Source organism: Nyctereutes procyonoides, unplaced genomic scaffold, assembly GCF_905146905.1.
Source record: "Nyctereutes procyonoides isolate TBG_1078 unplaced genomic scaffold, NYPRO_anot_genome, whole genome shotgun sequence".
In the NCBI taxonomy this organism is placed as follows: domain Eukaryota; kingdom Metazoa; phylum Chordata; class Mammalia; order Carnivora; family Canidae; genus Nyctereutes; species Nyctereutes procyonoides.
Window position 1 is genome coordinate 19,655,606 of NW_026575126.1, and position 23,737 is coordinate 19,679,342.

The 23,737-nt window shown below is 37.4% G+C and overlaps 1 pseudogene; it reads left to right on the forward strand.

The window, feature by feature from the left end:
* The window catches only part of LOC129519788 (CD9 antigen-like), a 36,401-nt pseudogene that overhangs the window by 8,390 nt on the left and 4,274 nt on the right, over positions 1-23,737 (forward strand).

Consider the following 23,737-nt stretch of genomic DNA (forward strand, 5'->3'; position numbering starts at 1 on the left):
AAGAGGAAGTGTGAGAAGAGCAGTGAAAAGAAAAAATGGAATATGTGAGGAATAGACAAAGAAAATAAAGAGGACCACGTAAGAGAGATAGAGAAACAGCAGTCAGAGAGGCTGGAGGAGAACAAGTAATGTGCTCTATCTAGCAGTCAAAGGTATATAGAACCCCAAAAAGGAGAAATTGGTCAACTAGATGAAATTTAAGATTTTTAAAAAGATTTTATTTATTTATTCATGAGAGACAGAGAGAGAGGCAGAGACACAGGCAGAGGGAGAACTAGGCTTTCTGCAGAGAGGCTGATGCGGGACTCGATCCCAGGACCCTGGGACTACGACCTGAGCCAAAGGCAGACGCTCAACCAATGAGCCACCCAGGTGCCCCCAACTAGACGAAATTTGACAGAAGGATCAAATTTAAAAAGACTGAACATATCCATGGATTTTGCAATTAGAAGGTACCTACAAAGTGCATTAAAAGGTATTTGTGGAAGTGCTAGTCAGGAAAGGATCTCTTTTAAAAAACATATTTAGGAACCTATCATTTAAATGTATATAATGGCATCAAAAATAAAACATCAATACAATAAAAGTTCTGTTCTGACGTGACCTGCTTGTCACTTTTCAAGTCATTAGGTTCTGGTCCTGAATGAGGAAGGTAATATTTTACATCTTCTCTGTAGGCTCAGAAGCCCATGGAACATGTTTCTTCACACAGCTGAAGGAATTACAAATGATCTACTCTTGAATATACACACACTCTCTCTCCTCTGTTTTTATTACATTTTAAATAAGACTTTAAAAATGCTAACTTATCAGAATACACTAGAGGAAAAAGAAACAGCATGGATGTAACCCCCTACTAATGAGGCACTAATGCATAATTATTATAATACATGTACTTCTCTCCACAGACGAATATTTATAAACACTGAAACAGTCTAGTTTGCAGTGAAATCTCATGTACAGATTGTTTTTCTCTTGTGGTTTGTCCTTTTTTCTTATTGTGGCAATATTTAATGAATTTCACAGACTCTGCTCATTCTCTGAAACTACTGAATGAACCTATATACATAATATGCACTGCCTTCAATGAGCATATAGAGATGAGATATAAAGCTGCATTAAACACACCCCATCATTAGTAACATTAGTCAGTTATCTCGATTTTAAGTACTTAAACTGAGCCAACACACAGTATATTAAAACAAAATTGGTTGAATTAGGTAATTTCAAAAGAAAGAGTTTAGGAAGGTTATCAGGGGAAGATTACAATTAAAGTAATTTCAGATTAAATGCTGAAAGGCTTGAGGAAGCCCATTAAATAGAACCATTTACTCGGCCCAAGTTCCCAACCACTAGTGAACTAAACAAGAGATAGGGGTCAGAATATCAGCAGGATTGACAGCAAAGGCCAGTTTAGCTTGAAGGACATGGTTCAGGTGTGTCAGCAGTGGATGGAAGTAAATTCATTCACTCAGTGCCATGCAGTGCAGAAAAACGCAAGCCTACCTGGCCATCAAGAACATCAAGCATTGAAGGGATGCATCCTCCAAGACCACACTGTGTAAATACTACCATCTGTGCATCCAATTTCTACTTTATTAAATTTACATAGAAAATCAGATTACACAATGAGGTATCACCTCACACTGGTCAGAATGGCTAAAATTAACAAGTCAGGAAACAACAGATGTTGGCAAGGATGTGGAAAAAGGGGAGCCCTCTTATACTCTTGGTGGGAATGCAAACCACTCTGGAAAACAGTATGGACATCTCTCAAAAAGTTGAAAATAGAGCCATCTTATGACCCAGCAATTGTACTACTGGGTATTTATCCCAAAGATACAAATGTACTGATCTGAAGGGCCACATGCACCCTAGTGTTTATAGCAGCAATGTCCTCAATAGCCAAACTATGGGAAAAGCCCAGATGCCATTAACAGATGAATGGATAAAGAAGAGGTAGTATTTATATACAATGGAATATTACTCTGCCATCAAAAAGAATGAAATCTTGCCATTTGCAACAATGAGGATGGATCTAGAGCATATTATGCTGAGTGAAATCAGTCAATCAGAGAAAGACAATTATCACTTGATTCCATTCCATTCTTTTTTAATTTCCTTCCCTTATTTTCTTGTCTTGTTTCTTAAATTCCACCTATGAGTGAAATCATATGGTATTTGTATTTCTGACTGACTTATTTCACTAGTTCCATCCTCATTGTTGCAAATGGAACTAGAGCATTATCATGCTAAGTGAAATAAGTCAGTTAGGGAAGGAAAAATAAAAAAAGAGGAAAACTGAGAAAGACAAACCATAAGAGACTCAACTAAAGGGAACAAATTGAGAGTTGCTGGAGAGGAGGTAGGTAGGGGGGTGGAGTAACTGGGTGATGGGCATTAAGAAGGGCACTGATGGAATGAGCACTGGGTGTTACATAATACTGATGAATCACTAAATTCTACTTCTGAAATTAAAAATACAATATATGTTAATTAAACCAAATTTAAATTAAAAAAATTTCAAAAGAAAATCAGATTAGAATATATGTTTCCAACAAGATGTTGAACACAGATATGTGCACGCACGCACACACACACAAATAGTATGAGAAAATGGCTAGGCTTTGTATGTCTAGCTCCTTTCCCAAACTCACTAGATAGATAACTCACAATACCTCTGTGGGTTCCTCTGTAGGTTGGACTAAGGGGTGAGGCAAGAGGGAAAGTCCTCCCCATAGAAACTATAGGTTTGAGCAGTAAGTGATTCCCATCACCCATAATAAATGCAAATGATTACTAACTGATTGAAGTTTATTATGTTTTCTTTCAGTTACAGAATGGGAACATAAATACACACTTCATTTCTCTTTGGTTCTACTGGTCAAGATTACAATCATAAATCTATACATATGCACCGAGTATGTATCTATAAACTCATTTGTAGGGATGGAGCTTGAATCCCAAAATCATAATTCCCTAAACTGAAATTCAGCTGCTGACTAAGGAAAGTTAATACTGAGCAAAAGCATTCCATAAATTACATCTGCACTGTATGAATACCATTATTCATTCCTTCAATAGCTTTCATTGAGGGTCTATTGTATTCCAAACAGTGGGCTAGGAGATACAAAGATGGTCAGTTGAAATTCCTGACTTCTAAGAAATAGGGCCCCCTAAAAAAAATTCAAAGAAATAATGTACCAAATTACATTCAAGAAATTATGCTACCAGGTGCTATATATTGGCAAATTGAATTTAAACTTTAAAAATGAAAAAAAAAGTAAAATGAAATGAAATTCAAAAAAGAAAAAGAAATTATACTACCAAAATATTAAAAGTTTAGACCATTCCTTTTTTTTTTTTTAAAGTTTAGACAATTCCAATACACAAGGGAATTCATGGGGGAAAAAATATCCTCTCAGATCAACAGGGGATAGGTTGAAACACTAAAACAAATTTTAGTATTGAGATATCTGGACAGCCACATAGAAAAAACAAATTTTATCCATTTTTCACACCTTAAGGCAAATTAAATTCCAAACAGATCAAAGACTTTAAGTGTACAAAAATAAAATCTCATAAGTTGTGGAAGAAAACATGCAGAAATGTTTTATAATCTTAGAATAGGGAAAGTCTTTCCAGTTATGACTAAACTTAAGAGCTATCTTCTCATCTACAGGTTTGACTAAGGAAGGACCTGCTTGCAAACTCCTCGATATAGTTCGCAAAATACAAGGCAGCTTACTTCTTCAAGAGCAGCAACAAAGAGAACAAGCTTCTGCTGCTTCCAGTCTCTGACCTCTACACTCCCTTTTAAAGGGCCCACCTGATTAGGTCAGGCCCACCCAGGATGTCCCTTTTGATTGACTTAAAATTAAGTGGTCAGGGACTTTAATTAGATATGCAAAATCCCTTTACTGCTGACCTATTCTCTTTGTTAGAAGCAAGTCACAGGTTCTGCTCTCATTTAAGGAGAGGGAATTGTACAAGGGCATCACCTACCAGGGATCACCTTAGCCTGTGTGCCACATCTCCTTAATATATAAAGAGTTCCCAAAAAAAAAACTCTAAGAAAAAAAACCCAGTTGGAAAATTGACAAAGAACATGGATTTTTGAAATACACATGTCCCAGATAAAGCACACAAGTGGCCCTTAACCATATGAAAAGATTCAACCTCAGACATACCAAGAAAAATGTCTTTTTAAAAAAACCTCTCATTTTGGCAACAATGTCGAACTGTTAATGTATTATTTGTGGGATAATATGCACTCTTCAGCATTGCTGGCAGAAGTATAAATTTTTTAAAAGAAGTATTTATTTATTTGAGAGAGAGAGTGAGAGGGTGCAGTGGGGTGGGGCAGGGGGAGAGAGAGTATCTGAGAATCTCAAGCAAACTCCTTGCTGAGCGGAGAGCCTGACATGGGGCTTGATCTCACGACCCCAACATCATGACCTGAGCCGAAGTCAAGAGTCCGATGCTTAAACCAACCGAGCCACCCAGGCGCCCCAATACCAATTTGTTTAATGCTTATGGAGAACAACTGATAATTGGCAATATCTACAAATGTACTATTCCCTGTGATCTAGAAATTCCATTTTAAAAAATTTACCATGAAGATCTAAGAGTACACCCATGAAATTACACTGATTTCAGCAACATTTGTAAAAGCAAAAGACTGGAAAAGGCCCAGATATCAGATGTCTAATAGAAGATGGACTAAATTAACTATGGTACATTCATATAGTAGAATAGCATGCAAACTATTAGAAAGCACGAGGTTGGGCAGCCCAGGTGGCTCAGTGGTTTAGCGCTGCCTTCAGCCCAGGGCCTGATCCTGGGGTCCTGGGATCGAGTCCCACATCGGGCTCCCTGCGTGGAGCCTGCTTCTCCCTCTACCTGTGTCTCTGCCTCTCTCTCTCTCTCTCTCTCTCTCTCTCATGAATAGATAAATAAAATCTTTAAAAAAAAAAAAAAAAGCACAGGGATCCCTGGTGGCGCAGCGGTTTAGCGCCTGCCTTTGGCCCAGGGCACGATCCTGGAGACCCGGGATCGAATCCCACATCGGGCTCCCGGTGCATGGAGCCTGCTTCTCCCTCTGCCTATGTTTCTGCCTCTATCTCTCTCTCTCTGTGTGTGTGACTATCATAAATAAATAAAAGTTAAAAAAAATAAAATAAAAAAATAAAAAAAAGCACAATGTTACATACCAAATACTGCCATGGGAAAAAATAATGTGTAGAATAATATATATAACAGCTACCTTGTTTTAAAAGAAGAGGAAAATAATATAATTTGTATTCGCTTCCAGATACATAAATCATTCCTGGAGGATATGGATATACATCTAGCAAGGATACAGATCCCTTTACATCTATATGTGATAGATAGAAAAACAATAGGTAGATGATAGATCAAATCCTTGGCTCATATCCCATGATTGCTTCTCTGATCATACCTGTGCATAGCCAAACTTTCAGTCTTAAATTGAATCAGAACTAAAGTTGTATTATTCCAACATTTAAGGTGGAAAAATTCCTATAGATGTGCAATGGTAAGCTGGCTATTGCTGAATCCATAATTACCCACATTGGCCATATTCATATTTCTCATGCATGTTCTCTCCTGTTCTTGAAGGTCCCAGCTCTATACCTGATGGATGCTAGCCGTACATACCAGGTAGTTACGTACTTGATGGGACGAGAGTACACAGTGACCTCTGATCATTGCCTCCTGGTATGCTCAGCAAAATAATCTAACTAACTTCTATAGAACTTTACAGTCAGCCAGTGTTTTTCAGACACCTGCGATTGTCTAAATTGACTTCACAGAACATGGCAATTTAAACTCCTATAGTTATCTCTGCTCCCTCTTGCCCCTTCCTAAAATGACAAAAGAGGAATGGAAAGCTACAAACCTACAAGGACAAAGAGGACAGAAAAGGAAACAAAAACAGAAGAGAGATTTTTCTTATCTCACTCAAATATGAACAGGCAAGCAGTCAGTCATTCTGCAAAGCAGGAAAACCTGAAGCCTAAACCTATAGAGGGAAAAACTAACAAAAGCAACTTTATTCAGGTCACCAGAAGCCCAGGAAAGCAAAGAAGTACCAGGCCCAGGACAGTTGGATGGGTAGTCTATAGAAAGCTTTGCTATTCACAGTCTGCAACCAGCTACCTGGCACCTCTAGATTTTTTATTATTATTATTATTATTATTATTATTATTATTATTCATGAGAGAGATGAGAGAGGGAGAGAGGCAGACACAGGCAGAGAGAGAAGCAGGCTCCATGCAGGGAGCCTGATGTGGGACTCGATCCTGAGACCCCAGGATCACGCCCTGGGCTGAAGGCAGGCGCTAAACCGCTGAGCCACCCAGGGATCCCCCTCTGGCATCTCTAAAAAGCCTGTTAGAAATACTGCATTCCAGGGGCACCTGGGTGGCTCAGTGGGTTAAGTCTCTGACACTTGATTTCAGATCAGGTCACGGTCTCAGCGCCGTGAGATGGAGCCCCGCATGGGCTTCCCTGCCAGCGGAGAGTCTGCTTGAGATTCCCTCTCTCTACCTCTGCCTCTCCCTGCCCCACAAATAAATTTTAAAAACCTTAAAAAAAGAAATAAAGAATTCTAGGTACCACTCCAGACTTACTGATTCAGAGCCTATTCCCTGGTGATCTGAAAATACATTAAAGGCTGCAAGGCAGGGCGCCTGGGTGGCACAATCAGTTGGGCGTCTGCCTTTGGCTCAGGTCATGGTCTTGGGGTCCTGGGATCCAGCCCCACATCGGATTTCCTGCTCTGCGGGAGTCTGCTTCTCCTCCCCCTGCTCCTTCCCCTGCTTGTGTTCTCTCTTTGTCAAGTGAATAAATAAAATCTTAAAAAAAAAGTTGCAAGGCATTTTTACAAAGAGTGGTTCAATTTCCAGGACTCCTCCCACACCCACAGAGCCATGAAACTGCTCCCTCCCACCCCAGCAGGAGATAAGAGGTTTTCTTCCTGGCAGGTTGGAACCCCAGAGCTCCCACATTCAAGACCGCCGGCATTGCTGAAGATAGGACTGAAGTGACCAAAAACAGAGTTTCCACTCAAACCTACATAGGAAGGAGCAAGGCCCACAGAGCCCTTATCCTTCCTGATCAGCAATCCAAGGTCCAGCAACAGGTTGCCATCCACAGGTAAAACACTAGAAATTCTCCCTTAGGTGAAACCAGCTAGCCCAAAAGAGAAGACCTACACACACCGACATTTGGGGATACCCAGTGAAAAATCATTTCCTCACATTATTATATTGACAGCAACAAGAGAGCAAGGCATACAAATCTGATCCTGATCAGAGGAGAAGGCGGGATTTTTTTTTAATTTTTTAAAATTTTAGTTAACATACAGTGCAATATTGGTTTCAGGAGTAGAATTTAGTGATTCATCACTTACTGTAGACACAACACCCAGTGCTCACCACAAGTGCCCTTCTTAATAATTACCCATCCCCCATCTATCTCATCCCCCACCCATCTCCCTCCATCAACTCCCAGTTTGTTCTCTATCGTGAAGAGTCTCTTATGCTTTATTTCCTTCTCTCCTCTTTTTCTTTTCACCCTTCCTCTATCTTCATCTTCTTTCTTAAATTCTACATATGAGTGAGATTATATGGTATTTGTCTTTCTCTGACTGACTGATTTCATTTATTATAATACACTCTAGCTCCATTCATGCCATTGCAAATGGCAAGATTTCATTCTTTCTGATGCCTGAGTAATACGCCACTGTACATTTATACCACATCTTCTTTATCCATTCATCTGTCGATGGACATCTGGGCTCTCTCCATAGTTTGGCTATGGTTGATAATGCTGCTAAAAACACTGGCAGATATAAAAATCTGTATCTTTGTATCCTTTAGGTAAGTACCTAGTGGTACAATTGCTGGATCATAGGGTAGTGCTATTTTTAACTTTCTGAGGAACTTCCATACTGTTCTCTAGAGTGGCTGCACCAGTTGCATTCCCACCAGCGGTGCAGGAGGGTTCCCCTGTCTCAGAGGAGAAGGCAGTTTTTTCCATATAACATGCTTTCCATCTCTCAGGAAAAAAAGATTTATTTGCAATATATCTGTGATATATTCCACAAGTTTGGGAGGGATGTAGTCACACAGGTAGTGATATTATACAAAGACATTTATTGAGAGACCATGATTTGTCCTTTCCCTGTATTACCACAATTCCATCCTCACAACTGATGAAAACACTATTATCCTCTTTCCTTAGTTGAGAACATTGAGAGTTTAGAGGGATTAATTGACTAAGATGAAACAGCAGACTGAACACATACCCACCACTCTTGCTCCCTCCAGAAACATTGACTTTATTTAAGTGAGTTAGGGTGAACAGGAGAGGGGGCAGTATTTTTGCAAACTTGTAAAAACACGGAGAATGGTAAATGACTGAGCAGACCCCAGAGTGCTGTATCTCAAACTGGTGTTGGGGGAAACAGTGAACCAACATAATTCATAAAGCAGAAAAATGAGATTCATTCTTTGGGGGAGGATTGGTAACAAAGTCCTTGACCTGGGGACTCAATGTACAGTTCAGAGCATGAGTTCTGTACTGAAAACGGACTTCTCTCCTGGGCTCCCAGAACACTGACCGTCAGGCATTCCCCCTCCAGGCAGGAGATTGCAGGAGTGTCTGCAACCCCACTAGAGTCTGACTAATGCAAGAGAAAAATTCTAAAGACACTGATGCTAGAGGTTCTCCAGGAAACAGATCCCTCTACAGGGAGGTCACATTAACAAGCTGCACTCATGGGCTTAGAGCCACCAATCCATCTTAAATGATATGCAAGATTGGCAGAGCTCAGAATATGTGGTAGTACTCAATATTGGCTGGAATATAGAGAAACAGACTCCCTCCTACACAACTGGTGAACATGTAAATTGGCGTAACCTCTTTGGGAAGCAATTTGACTATACGTTTCACAGCAATTTAACTGCCAGGAATTTATCCTTCAGCAATTTCACTAGCAATTTACTTGCAAAAATAAGCCAAGATATATATGCAAAGATGTTCACTGAAGCATTGTTTATCACAGAAACCGAAAGAAAAACAACCTAAATAGCTACCAGTAAAAAAAAAAAAAAAAAAAAAAAAAGGTCTAAGACACTGGGTCCACTCATTAAATGGAATATACACAACCATTAAAAACAATGAAGTAGATCTATACGTGTTGATACCGCATGATTTCCAAGGTATAATGAAAAGTGAAAACAAATTACATTCAGAAGAGTAAATAGTAATATACTACCTTTACAACTGAAAATACGTATACATATTTATATTTATACACACATCTGCTTTTAAATGTTTTTACAACGTGCCTTAAAAATTAAAGCAGCCAAACTACATGAAGAGACTCACTGAGCAACACTACGGATGAGATATGACAAAATTATATAAATTAGTATAAATGGCTCAGATAAGAAAAGAATGGCTTTCAACCAATTAAAGCTAATATAAACAAACTATAAAATATCAAAGAACACTCCACAGTCTACCTGAGGCTGATTCTTTAAAATTGTAGCAATGTGGATAAGGGAAAAACTCCCAACTCATTTAACCTAGGAAAGATTATAAATCATAGTAAATAATATTTGCTACAACAATGAAATCAGGAAAAGCAAATTCAAGCTACATAAGCTACATGGAATGGAAAAGAAAATTCAAGCTACATAAGCCCTTGCATGGAATGTAAAACATTCAAAGCTCAACTCATTTTCCTGTTGCCTAAATGTCCTGTATTTGCAGAAACATTCTCCATCACCTTGACAGTTTTCTTTTGTATACAAATTTTATTTACCTGAATTATTAATGCTGCTTTTGTTTGTGCCCATATCTTAATTTTCCTCTCTTCATTCACCTGTCATGAGTGTTGTGATTCACATTTCAGGAGATGATGAACAAAATATTTCTTTGGGAAACTGGGGAGTGTCACCAATGTTTTTGTACTGGTAAGAGATTATTTTGTTTCCCAGTTTTTTAAAAAATGAGCATTTCTCCTTTTTTTATAAACTGTCAGTCACCAAAATTACACTTTAAGCTGTATTGAATGGATAAAAGATAGACTTTAAAGTATGGATTGTGTGTCAGATGAGAAAATATAGGACATAGAGAATCCAGTGAGCAAGCAATTCACAATATGAAGTATGTACCTTCAGGAAAAATTCTTCAGGCCAGTCATAACAAACAGCAATTAGTAATGTTCATGAGACTATTATTTTCGTTGTACAGCTAAAATTTTCATATTTTTCCTAGCATCACCCTCTGTAGTACACAATGTTTAGGCTCAAAACCTATTTGATTCAGCCAGACGTTTTGTTGAAGTAAAAGTTGTGGACGGAAATCCTCAAGAGTTGAGATTATAGCAAGATGAACTACTCAACTGTCATTGAGAAGGAGGGGACAATTAACAGCCTTCCAGATCCCCTTAAAAATGTCCTCATAGTTTATTTTGTTTTATTTTACAATAAACTAAACTGTAATTACTGAAAAGGAAGAGAAAGCAAATCAGTCTTTTTTGCAAGAGTTCCTTGCAACTCTGTAAGGAAGACAAATGCCTCACAATTCCCACAGAAATTGCAAAGATTCAGTTGAGATATTAGAAGACCATATGTACAAACACCCTATGATTTCAAACAGACAAGCTCATTGGGAAGACATAAGTTTTGTCTTTGATTTCTTTTAGAACGATAAAATGAAAGGGACAGTAATACATATTTTAAGCCCTGTGAATTCACAATGGGGCTTTAGAATAAAGAGGTAAAAACCTTTGAACTAACAAAGGTCCATCACCATTCACTTTTATTCTCACAAGCGACTTGTGAAGGAAATTATGCTAGATGGAGGGACCAGCTGGCTCTTGCCACTACACCTTTAGTAACATAACCCATTTCCAGACGGTATCAATCTAGCCAGAATGGACCATATCATTGACTCCTGTTGGACCTCTCCTTTTATCGCATAGACCTGTTTTTAGTGCAATGCCCTGTGAAAGCATTCACTCACTGGCTTACATCTGAGTGTCTCTTTGTACTAGCCCAAAGCCTGAAGTCTACAGACTGCATTAAGTTGATTAAAGTAGTCCCAGAGACTACCTAGGCTTTTACACTACCCTTAGATTAAAGACCAAAAAAAAAAAAAAAAAAAAAAGCCTCATTCTTCTGAGGATGTTTCAGTTTTGGTTGGGGAGGTAATTTGGATGAGGTGTTGGGGTTTCTGGCATTTTTTTTTCCTGGTTTCATTTATTTTCTCTGTAATTTTCAAAGAAGTCAACAAAAATACAAAGGCTCTTATGTCAGAAAAGGAAAGAAGGCTTTTATTGCAAATGATTTCTAATTACTCCTTTGTTCCAAAAAGACAGCTGTTACAGCTGCTGAAACAAGAAGCCATCACTATGTCCTAATGAAGCATTCCTCTTGGGCCCTGGGGAAAGAGCACTATGGAAGTATCAGTGAGTTCCCTAAATGTAACTGGACGGAAATGGCTCCTTAGTCCAATTCAAAACCTAAAGGAAAAACTGGAGGTCAAAAAATCAAATAGTCTGTATGTGACATAATCATAAACCCACAAATGAATCCAGAAGATGAAATGGGACACAGCACAGTTTGAGTGTCTGTTTTCTAGCATGCTGGAAAAGATAAAGTATAGCAGTTAAAACATGGGGACAGGAGTTGAACCCCTGGGGCTATCTGAATAGCTTCACCAATGGCCTTGGGAAAGTCACTTAATCTCAAAAGCTCAGTTTTCTAACTATAAAAATGAGATAATTACAGTATTTACCTTGTTGGACTACAAAAGAAAAAAAAAAAGACCTTAAGAGAGAAGGTATCCTATTTAGCATGATTCTTGGCATGCAGTAACACTCAATACACCTTAACAATTACAACTATTCTATATGAAATATTTTCTGCAGTTCAACAAAGCAAATTTAGAAGTAACATATGGTATGGTTTAAGTCACTAGGCTTAGCTCCAAACGATCTGGATCTTAATTCTGGCACTGACATTTATTTGTGGTGTAACTACAAGTCAGTTTTGTTGGGGTTTGTTTTTTTTTTTTTTTTTGGTTGTTTGTTTATTTTTTTTTAAAGATATTATTTATCTAGTTGAGAGAGAGAGCAGGAGCAGGGCGAGAGGCAGAGGAGAAGTGAGAAGTAGACTCCCTGCTGAGCAGGGAGCTCAATGGAGGAATCAATCCATGGACCCCAGATCATGACCTGAGCCAAAGGCAGATGCTTAACTAACTGAGCCACCCAGGCGCCCTACAAGATGGTTTTGAAGCCTCACTCTCTTCATCTATAAAATGAGGAGTTACACTAGATTACAGATTCGTGTATCCAAATGCCTTCTCAGCACCATCACTCTATATGTTCAAAACTGAATTACAGCTCTTTCCCCAAATTCTGTTCTACTCAGCCAGAAAATAACTTTTATTCTCTTTTTGAGCCTCAAGTCTCAATAAATTTCCCCATTTCAGTAAATCACACTGTGATTTACCTGGTCCTTCAAGACAAAAACCTTGAAATCATCCTTGATACCTCTCTTTTTTCCATATCCCATACCAAATCCAATAGCAAGTCCTATTTGCACCTACCCACAACACATATCCAGAATTTGACTACTTTACCTTACATCAACAGCTGTCTTTCTAGTCTAAGTCATCACCATCTCTGGCATGGATTACTGCAATAGCCTCCTACCAGTTGGACTGTACCTTTTACAACTATGAAATATTCCTCCTATCACTAATAATGCTTTTTACCTTAAAGGTCTACTTTCTCTGATATCAGTAAGGTTGAAAAAGCTCTTTTGATTAGTGCTTTTAAGCTTATCTTTTTCTATCTTTTTACTTTCAACCTTTCTATAGCCTCAAATATTTGCATTCTTTATTCTCTATACGCAGCGTATACTTAGATTTTGTATTTTTATCCAGTCTTACAATTTGACTTCTACATAGAGACATTACAACTGATATCTCAGACATTTAAAGAATTATAAGAGCTGCTATGTACAACTTAATGCCAGCAAACTAGACAACCCATGAGAAACAGAAAAATTCTTAGAAACATACAATTTAGCAAGACTGAATGAAGAACTAGAAAATCTAAATAGATAATTACTAGTATGGACACTGAATCAGTAATCAAAAACTCCCAACGCAGAAAAAATAACAGAACAAAATGGCTTCACCAGTGATTTTTACCAGACATTTAAGGAATTAACACCAATCCTTCTTAAACTCTTCCAAAAAATTAAAGAAGAGGAAAACTCATGACTCATTTTATGAGGCAAGACTTATCCTTATACCAAAATCAGAAAGGACACAAGTAGAAAAGAAAACTACAGACCAATATCCTCAATAAACATAGATGAAAAAATTCTCAATAAAATGCTAGGAAACTGAATTCAGCAAAAGGATCATTCACCATGATTGAGTAGGATTTATCCCTGTGATGCAAGGATGGTTCAACATATGAAAATTAGTCAACATGATACATCCCATTAATAGAATGAAAAAGAATCATACGGTCATCTCAATAGATGCAGAAAAAAAATTTGACAAAATTCAACATCCGTTCATAATAAAAAATCTTAACAAATTAGGCATAGAAGGAACATTTCTCAACATAATAAAGGATATGTAACAAGCCCATGGCTAATATCATACTAAACACAGTGAAAGAGGGTGGGGGTGAATGGGTGACAGGCACTGATGGGGGCACTTGACGGGATGAGCACTGGGTGTTATTCTGTATGTCGGTAAATTGAACACCAATAAAAAATAAATTTATTATTAAAAAAATAAAAATAAAATAAAATAAATAAAATAAAATAAATACAGTGAAAGATAAAAGCTTTTCCTCTAAGACCAAGAATAAGACAAAGGTGCCCACTCTTACCACTCCTATTCAACATAGTACTAGAAATCCTACGTAAAGCAATCAGGAAAGAAAAAAATAATAAAAAGTATCAGAATTATAAAGGAAGAAGTAAAATTGTCTTGATTGGCAGACAACATGATTTCATACACAAAAAATCCTAAAATCAGTAACATTTCTATATACTAACAAAATTTCTGAAAAAGAAACTGATCTCATTTACAATAGCATCAAAAAAAATACTTAGGAATAAATTTAATTAAGAAAGCAAAAGATTTCTAGCCTAAAAACTGTAAGACATTGGTCAAAGAGGGGCTCCTGGGTGGCTCAGTTAGTTAAGAATCTGCCTTCAGCTTAGGTCATGGTCTCAGGGTCCTTGGGATGAAGCCCTGCATCAGGCTCCCTGCTCAGTAGAGAGTTGGCTTCTCCCTCGGCCCCCCTCTCCCTCTAACCTCTTTCTCTGCCCCTTTTCCTCTCCCTCTGTCCCTCCCCATTTGTGCAGGTGAAAGAAATTTAAGAAGACACAAGTAAATGGACAAGTATTCCATGTTTTATGAATTGGAAGAATATTATGAAAATATCACTGCTACCAAAAATGAATAAATTAATAAATAAATAAAATATCACTGCTACCAAAAGCCATCCATAGATTCAGTGTAATCTCTATCAAAATTCCAATGGTATTTTTTATAGGAGTAGAAAAAACAATCCTAAAATTTAGAACCACTGACCCTGAATTGGCAAATAAATCCTGAGGAAAAACGAACAAAACAGGAAGTACCATACTTTCTGATTTTAAGCTATACTATAAAGCTATAGTCCTCAAAATAGTATGGTCCTGGCATAAAAACTGACAAACAGAACAAGAGACCAGAATCAAAAGCCCATAAATAAATCCAAGTATGTATGGCGAATTTATATTTGATACAGGAAACATGAATATTCAATGGAGAAAAATAGTCTCTTAAAAAGTGGTGCTGGACCACCAGAAACAACAAATACCCGCCATTTGCTTCAACGTGGATGGAACTGGAAGGTATTATGCTGAGTGAAGTCAGTCAATCAGAGAAGGACAAACATTATATGGTTTCATTCATTTGGGGAATATAAGAAATAGTGAAAGGGATTAAAGGGGAAAGGAGAGAAAATGGTCGGGAAAAATCAGAGAAGGTGACTGAATATGAGAGACTCCTAACTCTGGGAAATGAACAAGGGGTAGTGGAAGGGAGATGGGGTGACTGGGTGATGGGCACTGAGGGGGGCACTTGACGGGATGAGCACTGGGGTGTTATGCTATATGTTAGCAAATCAAAATCCAATAAAAAATATACATAAAGAAAAATAGTGGATATTCATATATAAAAAAACTGGATCCATAAATTATACCACTCACAAAAATTAACTCAAAATGAATCAAAGAATTAAATATAAGATGGGAAACCATGAAACTCCTAGAAGAAAACATAGGAACAAAGCTCCCTGATATGAGTCTTGGTAATATTTTTTTGGATATGACATCTATCTGATGAGGGGTTAATATCTAAAATACAAATAACTCATACAAATCAAAGCAAACAACCCAAAAAACAAAACCACAAACACAGAAACAGAAACAACCCAATTTAAAAATGGGCCAAGGACCTAAATAGTTCTCCAAAGAAGATACAGGAAAACCAATAGGAACAGTAAAAGATGCTCAACATCACAGTCACACACGTTAAAATACACGTTAAATACAAACTAAAACCAGAATGAGATATCACCTCATATTTGTTAGAAGGGCCATCAAAAAGACAAGAAATAACAAATGCTGGCATGGATGTGAAGAAAAGGTAGATTACTATTGATGGGATGATAAATTGGTACAGCCAGTATGGAAAACAATAGAGGATCCTCAAAAAATTAAGAATAGAACTACCATATAATCTAGCAGTTCCACTTCTGGAAATATATCCAAAGGAAAAAAAAGAAAAACACTAACTCAAAAAGATATCTGAACCTCCATATTTATAGCAGCATTATTTATAATAGCCAGCCATGGAAACAACCTAAGTGTTCACCAATGAATGAAAATGGAATATTATTCAACCATAAAAAATGAAAAAAAAACTATCATTTCTGACAACATAAATGGACCCTGGAGGCATTGTGCTAAATGAAGTAAGTTAGACAAAGACAAATTCTGTATAATCTCAGCAATGTGTGGAATCTGAAAACAAACACAAATCAAACTCAAAGAAAAAGTGATCAGGCTTGCGGTTACCAGAGGTAGGGAGTAAACTGAAGGAGAATTGAAGGAAGGTAACCAAAATGCTTCCCGTTATGAGATAAATAAGGACGAGGGGTGTCATGTACAATATGATGACTATAGCTCACACTGCTGTATGATATACAAGAAAGTTGCTGAAAGAGTAAATACTAAGAGTTCTTATCATAAGGAGAAAATTTGTCCCCTTAATTCTTTTCCTCTTTTTTTCTTTTTATTCTATCTATTTGAGAAGATGGATGTTAACTGAACCTTCTGGGGTAATCATTTCACAATATATGTAAATCAAACCATCATGCTGTATGTCTTCAATTTATACAGTCATGTGTGTATTATTTCTCAATGAAACTGGGGGAGGGGAGAGATGCTATTCCATTGTCTTCTGACTCCCATGGCCTAAATCAAGAAGTCAGCTGAAAGTCTTGTTGATGTTCCTTTGAAAATAATGTCTTTCTCTGACCTAATTTAAGACTCTCTATGGATTAGTTTTTAAGCAGTTTTATATATGAGATCCAGGTATCATTTTCATTATATTTATCCTACTTAAATCTGTAGGTTGATACTTTGAATAGTTTTGGAAAATTGGTAGCCACTAACTCTCTGAATATTACTTATACTTTATTCTATCCTCCTCTCCTTCTGGGACATCAATTACATGTCTTTTTCAGAATGTCACGCACATTGCACTTATCTGTTTTTGCACTATTTTTCTCTCTGTGCTTCTGCTTGGGAATTTCTTATTGGCTTGTTTTCCAATTCCAAAAAACCATAAGGTCTCCAGATCATGTCATCTGCCCATCAGAAAGGCTTTCTTATCTCCGGTAATAGCAAGGGCAGCTATTGGGGGAACTAATATTTTCTTTCCTTTCCTTTTTTAATTTTATTCATTTATTTGATAGACCAAGAGAGGGAGAGACAGCAAAAGTAGGAGGAGCAGCAGAGAGAGAGGTAGAAGCAGACTTCCCACTGAGCAGGGAGCCAGACACAGGGCTTAATCTTGGGACCCTGAGATAATGATATGAGCTGAAGGCATATATTTAACCAAATGAGCTACCCAGGCACCCCCTGGGAGAACTAATCTTTTCAAGCCAACCCAAGATTGAGCTGAGTTGCCACTGTGATGAGGTTTTGGTAAAATCCAAACTAGTTCTCTTGATCCTGTTCCTAGGGCATGAATTCCCAGAGCTTTTAATCATCAACGTTGGAGGACTTTGATATCCCCAATCTGAAAATCTGAGATAGATTCAGTTCTGCAAAGGTTTACAACTTAGCCCTAGCTTTCTACTCCACACAGCTTCAAATGGGGCGAATGTCTTCAAGGAAAGATCTCTATATGAAGATTAGCTATGTGCCTGAGATTCCTTAAATTTCCCATTTTATTATTCAAGTGAGCCCCCAAAAAGTCCAAATTTCTGCTGGTTTCTCTGGCTCTCTGGAATGATCTGCCAAAAGACAGGTCTGGATTTTCAATCTTTAGATACACCCAGATTTAGTTAAGTATCCCAGATGAAAAGTACCTGTGGATACCACTCTTTCTAGGGAATTCATCTCTTGCCCATTTTGCTTTTGGGCTTCCTCCCCTAGAAGGATCTTTGTTTTCTAAGAATCATGAGACTAGGGATCCCTGGGTGGCGCAGCAGTTTAGCACCTGCCTTTGGCCCAGGGCGCAATCCTGGAGACCCGGGATCGAATCCCACGTCGGGCTCCTGGTGCATGGAGCCTGCTTCTCCCTCTGCCTGTCTCTCTGCCTCTCTCTCTCTCTCTCTCTCTCTCACTGTGTGCCTATCATAAATAAATAAATAAATAAATAAATAAATAAATAAATATAGAATCATGAGACTATGATATCTCACTCTACTTTTCAGAAGCTTTCAAACTAGCTCCTTAAGCTCCTGTGAAGCCTCAAAACTCAGCAAATGCCTTACAGTGAAAACTGGCCATGCATCTGACATCTCTTGGATTTTGTCACTCTAGACCCTCACAATTACTAAAACCTTTATTTCCCCCAGAAGTAGCCTTCACCCTGGGCCAAATTCTGATCCTTAGGCCATGTCTAAGTCACTAAATGCCCTGGGATGGCGAAATGGCCCTAATCATAATCTCCCCTCTCTGAAACAGTAGTCCAATTGGTCCTGCTCATTCCTCCCACAGTTCTCAGGTGCTTTTTACATAATGAGTTTTAAAATTCATCCAGGGGATCCCTGGGTGGCGCAGCGGTTTGGCGCCTGCCTTTGGCCCAGGGCGCGATCCTGGAGACCCAGGATCGAATCCCACGTCAGGCTCCCGGTGCACGGAGCCTGCTTCTCCCTCTGCCTGTGTCTCTGCCTCTCTCTCTCTCTCTGTGGCTATCATAAATAAATAAAAATTTAAAAAAAATAAAAAATAAAAAAAATAAAATTCATCCAGCTTTTATAATTGTCTTCAGCAAGAAACACTGCCTTGCCAAAATCTATGGCATCAGGCTCAGAAGTAGAAATCTACAAAAATCATCTAAAAGTCTTTGCTGCTTCTGTTCTGGCTACACTGTAGGTTATTTGCCACACAGAAGCCAGGATGATTCTTTTAAATCATAAATTAGATCATGTCACTGCCTCTGCAATTATAATAAAGTCCAAGCTCCTTATCATGACTCCAAGGACCTAAATGTTCTTGCCCTGATAGCTTCCTAACCTCATCAACTTATATGCTGCACTCTAGCACAGTGACTAGAACTTGACTACTAGATATACTTTGTGGGTTGGTGTTCCAGGCCTTCTAGTTAGTTATTCCTCAAGTGTACATACTGGAAATCCATTCCTGTCCCCCGTCCCACTCTATCACAGAATATACCCTCTATGAGACTAGGGACTTTGTCTACCTTGTTCAATCACTTTACTCCCATCACCCAAAACAGTCTCTGGCCATATCACAGGCACTAGATAAATATTTACTTAATAAATGAATAAAAAATTGAAGCCACTTTGGCTGAAAGGTAGCCAGGGTTCTGATACCATGACTAATTACCTCCTCTTTACTGCCAATGATAACCTAAATAATTCAGAATTAACCATGTATTTTTTAATGAAATTTTAATTAAACTCTTAGAGGAACACTGAAACATATCCAAAGCAACACGGAGTCCCAAGTATCACAGTTTAGAAATGAAATGGGTCACTAAGATGCCTTTTAGTTCGAATAGTCTAGCCAAAAATAGCATGTTAGGAGAAAAACTACAATTGAATATCCTAAAATGATTGTTTCACTGATACTCTTTTGGGGGGACAAGTAAGATACATGTCCTTAGATGCCATAAAATCAAGAAAAACAATGTACTTACTTTGTAGCTCCAACTTACTTTCTAATGAAATCTTTTTGATTCAGTGTCAAGTTTTAGAAACCCAATGGAAATTAGTTGTAGGCTTCTCTCTGAACAAAAAGGACACTCTTCTCCAGAATGCATCAGAGTCTAGATAACTACATATGCTTGTGGTAATTTCACATGTGTAGGTTACATTTTTACAGTTTTGCAGTCTGGGTTCCTTAAGAGCTTAGGCACACAGTTATATATATTTCATTTGTGGGTGAAAAGAGAAAAACTAAAGTGTTTCCACTGACCTATGCTCTACTTTCCTGCAGATAAAAAAGGACTTCATGTTTATGAAACTTCACAAAAGTAATGACTACATAAGGTCCAAACAACTCTAGTCCCTGAAAAGAAATGCATTTCATCAAAAGAGGTCATTAGTAATCATTCACACAGACCTGGTATTTTCTTCCCACCTCTACAAAAAGATTCAATCTGTTCTCTGTGTGCAACTTCCCATTATTCCTCAGGACAAGATTTCCCTGAAGTACTAGCTTAGAAGACACAAGGGCTGTTAGGTACACCTTTGGTACCTATCTCTTTCTACCACAATACATATCTTTCAAGATTCCACTGACCCAAGTAGGATATGGTTTGGTTTATTTACTTAAAGAAACACAGAAAAAATGAGTCATTACAAAGACAAAATTTAATCAAGCTAAAACTTAAAATGATCAATAATTACCTCTGACTATGGAAAATTTATTTGGGGACAACCTAAATCCATGACCAGAAGGCAAATTATGGGTGAGATAATGCAAAATTTTTGGTGTTATTCTTAGCTCACCTTTACAGTAACATCATCAAATATTATTATAATACCAATCATAGCCCAGAACCAATACCATATATCTAAACGAAAAAAAAATCAAGGTAATTTGAGATTTATACAAGTTCTACTGACTTTTTACAATTAACTGCATTTTTAACTCCCAAGTACTCATGTTATAGATGAGTAATTCTCAAATAACAAAACACCTGAGAATTTTTCATGACTAATACAATTCTAATTGTATACTAATTGTCTTTGTTTCTCAGAGACAAAGACAATTTCTCTTCAAATTAGTCTTTAGGATTCAGATAGTTAAAATGCTTCTTATTTCTGGGATCAAAAGTGAAAATACTTTTGTCTCCAGATTTTTGAGGAGCATGACGACCAAATAAACTAGAACTGTTACTTCTCATCTCTGAGGTTTAACCTATAATTCAGAAGTTTCAAATGGTGGCCAGGAGACCAAATCCAATACATAAATTTATTTGATCTATAAAGTGATTTTTTTTTAAAAAAAAATGAATTCATTGAATTCCTCTTCTTAGAGGAATTTTAATTTTTAATTCATTCATTCATTTAAAAATCAAGAAATTTCACTTTAAAAATCCAGATATTAAAAAAAATCCAGATATCCAGATTTTCTTGAAAAAGACCACATAGGCTGTGCTTTGCACAGAGAATCACCCCAAGTAGTAAGTGGGGCTGACATCCAGAACACACTTATTTGCTGTGCCAGGTCTATATCCACAAAATGTAGGAGTGCTTTTATCTAATTTGTACAATGGCGCTATACAGCCTAGAATGATACTAACTCAGGGCCTTCATTCTCACATGGCAGCAATCACCTGGAAGATTTAGACAAAGAATCTAAGTTTGAATTACGCCAGTCCTCACCACACCTTATTATCCTCCTGCTTTGCTATGTTAGGAGATCTACCTGGTTTCTATCTAGATATTTGATTTCTACTTAGATATTTGTTCAAACTTATTAGACTAGAAAGCATAAAGCATGAAGGTAGGATCATGTCTACTTTTCATTATTCTCTCCCCAACACTAGCACATAGTAAGAACTTTAAACTTCCCAGTAGAATAAATGAAAAAAATGAAATGACTTTCCATGTTGCACCAGAAGTTAGGAAAAGAGCAAACTCCTTCTCACTCCTTAATCCATGGCATGCTTTTCCAACATGAATCAGGAGATACATTAAAATAGAATCTTATGTCACATGAAAAGACAATGAAATACACACTTGAACAGTGTATACAAAATTAAACATTTGCTTTGTATTGACATTGATTTTCCTGGGCAATTAAACTGTATAATATCATGATGCATTAAATCAAAAACAGAGAGGGTCCAACCATCCCTACTACCAAATAGATGCATAAGGAGGCTATTAAGAGCTCAAACTCAGATCACATGATTCAGAAATCCAGTAAAAGAGCTACCAACTGTCACTTTTCAAGTGGCCCCAGGAAGAATTTTAGGGTGATAGATGACTAAAAGGTATATTTAAAGGTAAGAATTTGGGGAGTCTAAGGATGTCCCAAAGGCAGTCTTAATAACAGAATGGGCCAACAGCACAGTTCAGTGATTCTTGAACATGGTTTTCTCTTTAAAATAAAATGAAAACACACTGGTACACCCAGAAGACTAACTTACTCAATTGTCCTCCTGTGGACAGAAATACACTGAGACTTTGGCAGGGTTTGCTCAATGAAAAAAATTAAGTAGTTGACACCTTCTAGTTAGCCAGCTTGAATTTAAAATGTAAAAGCAAGTGAGATTTGTCTTTCCTCTTTCTTTGAAAACATACAAACTGGTACAATATACTTTAGTGACCCAGGTTCCCCATTTTTATATTTGTGCAACTGGAAATGGGATGCTACCTCTATGTGTGTAATGTAGCACAAAAGTATGATCACTGAGGCATACAACCAGAATGTGTCAGTTCAGAGGGGGAAAAAAATCTCCCATCTCTGGCAAAATATTTTACACTAAAAACTATAGCTATTCCAATGCAAGACTTACTAAGTGACATACCCAGGGGAATAAGTAGCTTCATGTTGCAATAATAATAATATCTGGTTTGCACAAGGACTGGTTTTATCTCTCTTTTTAAAGGATAATGAATTTTTTTTAGCTGCTCAAAAACTGGGTAATTTGTGATCGTATATTCCCTAATATGGAAGGTTCCAGTGGCTTCACTTTAATCACCTAGGTCTTATGCTGTTGAAAAAAAAATGTATTAGATGTTGCTTTGATACATAAATGCTTTCTTTTTTTAAAAAAGAGAGGAGATTTTTCTATTTCTACCAGTGAAAAGGCTATGAGCAGAGCTGCCATTCGTTGACTCCTGTTATTTGAGTAGGTGCCTGTAAAGGGCCAGGTGGTGTTTATGCAGATGACTGAGCAAGTTACAATGTGTTCTTCCTTTTGGATAAAACATTAGTGTATCAGATGTGACAAATCAGATGTTCATCTTCCGCACTTCTGCATTATTTTACATTGAGAATTAGATGATGTGCTGGCTTAGCTTTTTGCTTTTGTTTTTTTCTTGAGAATGAGTTCATAAATAAAGTTCTCTCTACACTCTGCATAATCACAGTCTCACAGAATAGCTAACTGGCTAGGTAATATGATAATTACAGCCATACCTATCTTGCATTGTACAAGAGAAAAAGCACGTGTTCTGGGTAACAAAAAGCACACCATTCATATCCTTTAAGAACTATTTAACATATTATCCACTCCCATACTCTTATTGTCAAGGAAAAATGTGATCTTCTTATCTTGACATCATGAGGTGAAGCATCTGATGCTTCAATGTCCACCTAGGAAATTAGCATCTACTGAGCACCAAAATGCAAGGTTCAAAACCATTCTCCACGGTACACAAAGCAAACGCCTACTTCCAATCCAAAATGTATGCCTTTGGTAGAAGACATAGAATTTTTAAATCAGACTTTAAAAGAGTCCCCAAATCATTTTTTTTCCCAAATCATTTTTAAATATACTGATAACATTTTTACCTACAGAGACAGCATCGACCCCACTTGGCATTACCATGCTTTCAAACCACTCCAACCTCCTCTGGCTACTTTCCACACTACCATTTTGTTCAAGAAAAGACAGCCAGAGATTCCCCATGAACACAGATTTCCAAAAAATAACAAGCGAAAATTTACATTATTTGGTGTAGTTGATATCTTTATTTTGAGAGCTCCAGTTATTAATCAGAACACCACTGTGTGGCTAGTGAGAAATCAGTAGATTAAGGTAAGTGAATAGCTAGACTCCTAAAAGTTCTATTAATGCTCTTAATTCATACATCCATTCAACAAATATTTATTGAGTTTCTATCATGTGCAGTTCAAGATAAGACCTTTTTAACCAGGGGACCAATGAAAGAGGGGTTTTG